The sequence below is a fragment of the Papaver somniferum genome, chromosome 2, assembly GCF_003573695.1.
Source record: "Papaver somniferum cultivar HN1 chromosome 2, ASM357369v1, whole genome shotgun sequence".
Taxonomy (NCBI): Eukaryota; Viridiplantae; Streptophyta; class Magnoliopsida; order Ranunculales; family Papaveraceae; genus Papaver; species Papaver somniferum.
The window spans coordinates 186596247-186606146 of NC_039359.1; the positions used below are offsets into that span (position 1 = coordinate 186596247).

Genomic DNA, 9900 nt, shown 5'->3' on the forward strand with positions numbered 1-9900 from the left:
TTGCAAATTTAAATTATGAAATTACACCGTTATCTAAGTTCCAAACCAAGAACTGAAGAAATCAAAAACAGTATCTCAGTAAAACATCCGTCGATATCCCCTTTAATCCTATGGTGATTACTATCTCTGACCATATCCCCTTTATAGATTCAGTTGGTAGGATCTATATTAGTGTCAGCTGATCGAGGGGAAGTTTGTAATACATACAACAAATGACTTGTGAAGGTAAATATGAACTAAACCCTGGCGTTGGTTAAAAAAATAAGTTACCCATTGCAATAGGCAGAACAGCCCAAAAACACCTCTGATTCCTAAGTCATAAGAAAATTCAGGGTATAGGCATGAATCGTTGAATCGAGCTCATGGCACCTCTGCTTATGTCGAGTTCAATACGCATGTATGTATTTGATGAGGTATTAGCAGCAAGGACAAAAGTCCACAAAACAGCCGCCCCATGAATCCATTTGTGTACATTGGCTGGTAAAACTTCAATGACACATGAAACCTTTAGTTTCATTCACAACGATTTGTAAATTACAGTGAGAATCGATAGCTAGATACAAATGTGTATTCCTTTAAATGTAATAGAATTACAAACGAAAAGAATATATTTGGGGAAAGTTGAAAAAATGCCCCATACTTCGATGCCCCATAGGAAAAATGCCCCACGAAAACAAAGTTATGGGAAAATGCCCAACCGTCACCTTTTCGATCCAAATGGTCAATATGCCGATATTGACTGGTCAACATCTCTTTTGAGGATATATCATTTAGGGATATAATTACCGTATTAGCCTTATGTGTTTGTAGGGAAATGACAACACGTGATCTTTTTCACCTACACCTCATCTGTTGTTCCTGATGTGATACGTGGATTTTGGACGCCTTGATCTTGTTCGGGTTTCACGGAATATTTGTCACGCGCATATCACTGTTGTCTCCATTTTCTACGTTTCTCCGTTAACAGAAATAGAATCTGAAGCATCTACACAATCGGAGGAGACATGGTGATGAGTCAATCCGGAGTCTTATGTGTATTTGAAGATGGAGATTTAGTAAAGACAAAGAAGACAACACCAAGTAAGTAAAAGAAGAAAATTGAAGACAAAGTCACGAAGAAGAATCACGATTAGGGAAAATTGACAGATTTAGTTTGCTTTATTTTTACTGAAAGCTTCGTGTGAATATAAATTAGGGATTTTTCTATTTTGAATGATGAAATTAATCTAACCATTAGGGAAATTACTTGATGGTGTTACTATTGTTAGTGGTGGTGTTCTTCCAAACATTAACGTTATTTTGTTACCAAAGAAGAACAGAGACTGCCGGTACTCCGTATTCTTCAACGAAATCTACCGCTGCTAAAATATAGGGTTTCATATTTGGGGTAATGAAATCACTTTTATTCATCTTAATCATATCTTTTGGATCAGACTTTAGATTTGTGATCTCTTTTTGTAGAGGGTTTTCATGTTTATATCATATCAATGGTATCAATCTTAAATTCAGATTCGGTATTGAATTTGCTTGAATCCTATTTTCCCGTCAAGTATCACATGAAGGACTCATCAGGACTCATCTGCCTTAACATCCTGAATGAGGGGTTTTTTTGTCTATTTTTTGCACGTGCAAACACACTCGTGTGCGTGGTTTGACCGCTTAACGCTTTTTGGATGGGAAAATGGATGGTGGGGCACTTTCCCATAACTTTATTTTCATGGGGCATTTTCCCTATGGGCACCGAAGTGTGGGGCATTTTTCCAAGTTTCCCATATATTTGTTACCCAAAAAATTGTTACGAACAATATTCGATCTCACTTTGTGTCTTTTTATTATTCAAATTACCACGAAATGCAGATATAAAATCACTTAAACTTCTAAAGGTTCTGAACAAAGTTGATCATAGACATCTACAGCCAACAGTGTATAAGTATACTACAAAAGTATTTCTGAAAATGAACCATGTTATCCGTCTTGTTGCCTTCGTTGTTCTCCAGCATTAGTAGCTTGATCCATCTGGCTGTTGTGGAGTGCGACATCTGGTTGTCTATGGCTGAAGTCCAGTAGATGCAGCTGGGGCACCATAGTACATGTTGCGGTTAGAGGAGATAAGAGCATGAACCAATATATCTTTACAGTTGCAAACACAACATCTTATAGAAAACAATCAACCAAGTTCGAGAAAATAGTCCCTTGATTATTGAATCATTAATCAACGATATTATTGGCATAATAGAATCGTACTGTAATCTCGAAGCCTACTTGGGACAAAAAAAGTACCTCTGTTACCTCCCTGTGAACAAAAAAGCCACAGATAGCGGTCAATGAGTGTACTTAATAATAACCTATATATATAGTGCAAAACAATTAATGATGAGGTAGGCTATTGTCAATAGAGGGACTTAGATCGATAATGCATGATATAGGCACTTGTTTGTCATTTATTAATCTCATTTGACAACACAAACAGGGAATGAAAATTCAAATAAGAGAATAGAGGGATCAACCTTTGGTTCTCCATTTTCCACCTTCAAAATTTGAAGCAATCTCCTGAATAGCAGAGCAAACAAACAAAAATTTATTAGTATCTTAAAGAAAAATAAATATTGTAGATTGTTTGCAATTTATAGCGATATAGCGGTAATCACGATATTAACCATCATCATTCACCAACCTTTTAGGTTTTTGCACCTTGTCATATTTGAGATGAGAGCAACACTCTTGTTCACTTTCCGTGATATTGTGTGCAAGTGTCTCGATACTGCCTGCAAAAACCATGAAAGAAGAAGCTTGGTAAGAAGTAAGAGTTAAATGTAACAACATGAAAACAGAATATGTCTGTAAATCGCTAAGTACCAAACATAATGTCACCAATTATTATTATATGAATACATGGTTTACATCTCCTAATAGACATATTTGCGACGAACAAATGCTATATAACTCTATAATTTACTTCAGAAAAGAGTGTTAGGATTTAAAATGAATAATTATCTAATTCTGGAATAGTCACGAAATTCAAGTTCCGCACTGTCAACTCAACTCACCCCTCTTCATTAAGGCTGGAAATCAAAACTGAAAGGCCTAAACCTGCTCCTGTAGTGAAACCATAAAACTGACTATGCTAAGAAAATATAATTTTTCGAGCAACATAAATGAATAAAATACAATGACATCAATCTAAGCAATACGACACAAACTCGAGAAAGATGATTAAAGACTTTTCCATGATGACCCAAGTAAACTGAAATACTGACTACAAAACAGAAAAACCACAAATTATTAGAACAGATGCAAAACTTTTACTTTACCAAAGCCTTTTACTTTTACATGAGTTGCATGGGTACGAAGATGTTGGCCATCTTAATAATATCTATTTTCTGACAGTCAATTCAACTAACTACGATAAAGGGTTGAATAAGCTATCTCATCTCTTAAATCCTATAGGAATTGTGCACCACCCAAAAAACAGAGAACTAATATTGTGTGATTTAAACTGAAACATTATGGAGAAATAACTCTATCTTATGATATAGATAATTGCCATAAAGCAGAGTACCACCAAAACAATGCATCTATGCTCAAACAACACGATTTCCTTACAAATCAATCTACAAAAGACTTGGCAATCTAACATCACAAAGAAACACAACAAACTTACACTTTTGAGAACAACAAATGGTGATCTAACTTAGAAAAGAAAGCAACCAACTTACAATTGATATTTTTCAGAATCGGTTTATCGTCCGCCAAAGGTTTAGGTAACTAATAATTGATATTTTAGTAAGATCAGAAGCTTCATTTTGCTCCAAGATTGCCCTTTCTTCTGGTCCCAAAAGTTATTCAACTTCTGCAAAAACCAAAAATTAACTACATCTTTAAAACATGTATAGTAAAACAGCCTATGATCATCATAGGAAGGCTAATTACGCTCTAGCAAAGTATGTATCTTAGAGAAGATGGAGTAAAATAGCCAGCAACCAATGACTAATAATCCAAAGATTGATCCAAGATTTCCCTTGACACTGAAAGCAGCCATGCCTCAAGCAGTGTCGTTTGAATATCAGCTACAGTAAAAGAAAAAAGATATTCTTTAAAACACAAAAACTCGCACCTGCAATACAAAACACAAAAAATCAAACACGGAAAAATTAAAATTAAATAAAAAAACGAAAGAAAAGCAAACCCAATTTTGTTTCACGCAGAAGAGAATAGGTTTAGCCATTTAGGTTACCATAGATTCACTTGCAGAAAAGGCAGAAAAAAATGGAAAAATGGCATTCTTGACATCCTCAATATAAAGCTCTTAATTAGTCCTCGATCTTACTTGAGTTGCAGCACCAACTTAAGTTACAACAACTACAAATAAAACTTAAAATTTAGTTTCATAGACAGTCTATCTTAGACTACTCCTTTTTAAATTGTGCGATTCTTGATATGACTTCATCTTGTTATGCAGCAAGAGAGTGCTTCAAAAAAAGAAGCAAAACAAATCGAAGAATATAGTTCTAAGGTTTCTCTTTATATACCTTTTTCTTCTATTCCTCGTCATCATCTTTCTGATTATGCTTTTCTTCCGAAAACCCTGAAAAAAAACACCGAAAACACAAAAAGGTATATTAGCTACAAAACTACAAAAGAGTTATAAAAGTAGAACAAAAGAGTTATTAGGGTTTACAATCTTAAAAACCCATAATGGAAGATTAATTGAATCTAGAAAAATAAGCATAAAAAGAAAACCCTACAGAGAGACGTAATAATGGACATGAAGAACAGAGATAAGAATACCACTGACTCACTGAGAAACAATATTCCTCCTTCGCCTGGAGAAATGAAAATTCGGTGCCAGTGGCGGATTCAAGTTTTAACATTGAGGGGGATAGAAAATTAATTTTATAAATTTGGGTGGACTAAGTTATGGATGTTTTGAAAATAATGTAAACCATAATGAAAGCCGTACCTGTCGTGCACCATAGGCTGCATCCAGGGTAGTTGTACTGCAAACCAACCCCTCCACTTTAGACTGTGAAAAGCTTATGTTTCAATGCCATTAGTTCTGCAACCTGCAAGCAAAAAATAATCAATCAGTTCGAATGATTCTCAAGATGTGCTTACTTCCGGTACTTACTCACTGCATCCACATAAAATTTCCTTCAAAGAGTACCAAAGTCAAAAATAAAGCAAATCAGTATGCATCGCAGATAACTTTAGCATTATATTGGCCCCTTGAAAAATCATAATATATTTAATGATTGTCTTCATATTAGCCCCTACTGCAAGAATTTTGTCTATTTAATTTGTACATCACCAAAAGCATAAGCAACATATACCCTTGAATTGAGAGATCATATCTTGAGTGGGTATTAGGGTTTATCCATAATTTAGCTTGGAGGAACAGATATATCTGTAAATATCAGAACAAAGACTATGTCACGATTGTGACAAAAAATAGACAACTACGTATATGAGCAGAACAAAGACGGACAAACACAAATTGCAATCAGAACAAAGACTTACCTCAGATGAGCAGCAACCATACATGACTGTAGATGATGCTCTATCCCTCAATTATTAGGGTTGCAGAAATCACCTCTACAAAATCAAACAAATCAAAACGAACCCATTAATAATTAACCTACGGATTACAATATAAACCGAGTACAACACAGTGTTTCAGAAAGTATTACGGCTAGGGTTCTTAATCATAATCGAATAAATTACAGATGCTAACAAAGATAGATATGATACCCGAAGGTAAATCAACGAACAAAAGAAGAGAGGTAAACAGGGCTACGCAGATTAGGAAGAAGGTGGAGGCGTAGCTAGATCGAATAATATAAGAGGGGTGGTTTGGTTCTAGGGTTTTAGGTTTTTCTTTTCTTCTTTTTACGGCACAACACATAGTTAAGCCGGGTTTTTGGTTTTGTGAGAGAAAAAATTCGAAGCGAAAAGAGAAAATTTCTCTACAATTTGGTGAGGAGAGAGAGTTTTGGAGGTGAGGTGGGTGGTGTTTACTTTTAATGCTGAGGAAAGTCTCCGTTACCGCGCGACGTGAGGTCTCATATGATTTAGGATTTTAAAGAACGGTCCGCGAGTTATAACCCAGAGGTGTCACCATCGTTCCACAAAAAATCCATTAAAATAAAAGTAACACAAAAACCCCATCAAAACAAAATTAACACAAAAAGTCCAAATTTTATTTTGGTTTCAACAAATTTTATGATTAAACCAACATTTAAATTTGGGGTATTTGTATTAATTTTTAAAAATTTAGGGTTTTTGTATCAATTTTGTTTACGATGGAGTTTTAATGGATCCCAACATTTGAGTGGGGTTTTCGTACCACAAGTTTGGTCACCTTGGGTTTTTATGACTAGTTTTGTTTAAAGAAATTAGATAATTAGATAATGAGTGATCAAGGACAGCCACTTCATCATGCTTATTAGCCCGCATAGCGTCTGCCATGAGCTTGATTGAGTAAATGATAAACATCTCACCTAATATGCACAACCAACCAACTAAGCACTCGTATCGGCATGTATGATGTACATTTCCTCCTTGATAAACTAAGCGTTTACTATACAGGCACGCATGATAAACATCCTACATAAAGTAAACCTTATTGAGCCGACCTTTTGGCTATTTTGCGGGCTTCAAAAAGAATATAAAAGAGGAGGAGATGAGAAAAAAATAAGGAATAATATCATCAACATAAGAATGAGATTTAAGGAATAATATTCGCATCATACAACTTAAAAAAATAATCAAGGGAAAACAAGGCATGTCTCACATTATAGGCGCAGCTCATTCTCTAACATCTTATTCAAATTCAAAAAAAAATATATATATGGTAAGGGGATTTACCCCTAGAAATGTATCATCACTTCTCAAACCCTTGCACAAAATTTCTTGACTAATTTCCCTACCACCACCATCCCTTATTTCTGGATCTCTACTGAAAGATTAGTCACTATGTTGACAGAACACAACTATGTATTAGCTTAGTTTCCACGAGTCCAGAACAAACGAGGATCATGATTATGTTTGATCGATTTAGAACGTCCTCATCAAGATCCAGAGACCGTATGATAAAATAAAACTCTGCGCTACGCGTATCGATCATTCACCCAGTTCTCATAACACACGACAAACACAAAATTCCTCTATCATTACAAAGTCGAACGAAAAATCTAAGGTAGTTCTAAAGAAAATATGTAATTGACACAATATCCAGTGTATCAACTTGAAGCGCATGCGCTAGGGAAGCACCTTAACATATCCTAAAGAGTGGGAGTTGATCTCTAAGTCGATCTTAAAGTTTGTCGCCCATGCGAGTGAAACTAATGATAAAAAAAGGTCTATTGCGCGATCAACCTTACCATTTCTTAAGACCGTTAAATATACACACCTATTCTATGTAAGATTACATATCCTCTTGAGCCAACCGATCGATATGTAACCATTTGGACGTTGTAACTAATACCACTCTCTGTAAGCCGCCTCACCATACATCGTAACTTTCACATACTTGCTCCTTACGTGGCATAGCGGCATATGCGAGTACATTAAACATAATTTACTCGTCATGATTTAGAACTTGTTCACTTTGACACATGGGGACACTGCTATGGAAATGTCAACAATACCATGATTTCCCGCATTTTTCATATATTATGCTAAGGATACCCGGCGTATACTAGGATGAAAACAAGAAACCCACAAGTGACATATGATAAGCTTATCGTGATTGAAACAATATCAACATTGATTCAGATGCTAGTGCAGGGGACCCGGTATCATGGATTTAAATCATTCATCATGTTTTACCAACTTGCGTAAATCTTTCCAGTTCATACCTAAGCGGTTTACATGCCTCAAGTGATACTTCACCAATTGATATAACAGTTGATAAGACTATGCCACTCCAACAGTCAGGGGATTAATGTTGGTACATGAAAATACACTACTTGGGCCAGAAGGTCCTTATGTGGTCTGTAAGCCCGAGTCCATAAAGGGACTGGGGACTTGACCCTGTCCAAAAAGGACCTTGGCCCAACCCTAAGTATAATATCCGAGGATAGAAGGGAGAATTAGGTAGTTAAAAGAGAATAAAAAGCTATTGAACAAGGAGTCGAGGATAAGGAATTTATTATTTGGTAATCAAAGGAATTAGAGGACATGTGTCTCCATGAGGTAAGAGAGAGAACTGTATAAATAAATGATCCCATTGCATTTTGGAGAGATCCCTTTTTCTCTCTCCTTTATCCATTCTCCTTCTTTTATCTCTCTTACCTTTAAGGGGGATGAGACCTGATGTGACTTGGACTATCTTCTCATACCCAAGTTTATCCTAACAACAAGATCAAAGTCCTAATTTACATTACGTTACTTATTTTGTTTATGATTTTATTGCAACGGATATTGAAAACAAAGATAACATATAGTTTGTTCAGACCTTGAATTATTCTTAGGAATAACGACTATGAACAGAGATAATTATTCAGATCTCGATTTACCGATTATAAATAAAAATCAGAAAACTTGAACAAGCTCAATAAAAATAAAATTTATTAATCAATCAACTGTCTAAAATAATAACTAGAAGACTCTTAAATTGACTTTGGAAAAAAACTTGACTTGTGTGACAACAGAGGATGAGAACAACCTGAAACCGATATGAACCCGAAATTTGCCAAAAATTTTTTGGCAAATTTGAGATTTTCCTAAATAATGAAAGTGCTAATGAAAAGAAATTACGGGCCACAAATGGCAACGCAAACGGACTCCTAATAAAGGTGTTATTAACAAAATAAAACTTTTCTGAAACGACAAAAATTGGGTCTTAGAAACCCTAGCAATGAAATATGGCTAAATTTAGAGGCATTTATAGACCCTTGTCATAATTATTGTGCAGTTTCCATCAAAATAGACACCAATTGGTTGTTTCACAACATCCAAATCTTTTGCCTTCAAATAGGCTATGGCGTGCTCTTTTGCATCAAATGTTCACATAATTGATGACTTTATGGATTCACAACACAGGTTTATACCAAACAAATTTGTTGCAATAGGAAAGCTCTAATATCTCGTGAAACATGAAATGGACCGTGCATCATAGAACGACTTAACATGGATATATATATATATATATTAATATATTATATATATATGCACATGGTTATTCTTAATATAAAATAAATTCTTAAATGTTATTGTAAATTATGTCTCTTTTGTTTCTGCAACGGAGGTACTATTACTTAAAATGAAAAAATGACATTATATTTTTTTTTTGGAAACAGAAATAGTATACATATAAGGTATATTTATGTACTTATAAATTATAGTAGTTGGAGACTAAAATTGATATAAGAATGTTGTCTCTAATAATTGTGAGCCAACATGTGCTTAAAGTGTACGCTTTGTATGGATATATACAGAACACATGCATTTTGGTTTGCTGCTACAACGGGTCTTTGTGACATCTCCTTTAACAGAGTGCGAGATAATGTTTCATAAAAAAAATATTAAGTTTTAATTTGAAAACCTAATTCAAATTTAGTTTAAATATTGACACGTAACTTTCCTATAGTCACAATTGATGCCTCTTGAATGTGTCTGTTGGGGATAAAGAAGCATCTCTACTTAACTTGATTCTCCCTGTAAATTTATAGTGGTGATTGTTTACGATAAAAACACATAAAAAACTTATAGTTTCTTTCTCTTTTAAAAGATATCATCAAAAACTTCTATATAATATGTTTTTGGCCGGGTCAAAGAAGTACGATCCTTAAATTCGATCACATTGTTAGGGCTTCATTAAATTCTAAAAGAATAATTCGTCGACTTGTTGTTCACGTCAATTATTTAGGAAAAATAGAATTATTATCTAAATGAATCGAA

At 34.6% G+C, this 9900-nt stretch overlaps 1 long non-coding RNA gene across 7 annotated transcripts; it reads right to left on the reverse strand.

Moving 5' to 3' along the window:
* Nucleotides 1–1852: 1852 nt before the first annotated feature.
* Nucleotides 1853–5967, reverse strand: LOC113350008. 7 transcript variants are annotated; one of them, XR_003360547.1, is made up of 12 exons: nucleotides 5749–5967; nucleotides 5518–5592; nucleotides 5331–5404; nucleotides 4961–5063; nucleotides 4530–4585; nucleotides 4235–4359; nucleotides 3982–4114; nucleotides 3717–3850; nucleotides 2675–2765; nucleotides 2508–2550; nucleotides 2281–2293; nucleotides 1853–2073 (listed from the first exon to the last, which is right to left on the reverse strand). It is a non-coding gene; the product is annotated as an uncharacterized LOC113350008 (long non-coding RNA). The 7 variants fall into 7 exon arrangements; XR_003360551.1 differs by adding an exon at nucleotides 3048–3096 and having other exon boundaries at nucleotides 3717–4114; XR_003360549.1 differs by lacking the exon at nucleotides 3982–4114.
* Between the last annotated feature and the right edge of the window lie 3933 nt (nucleotides 5968–9900).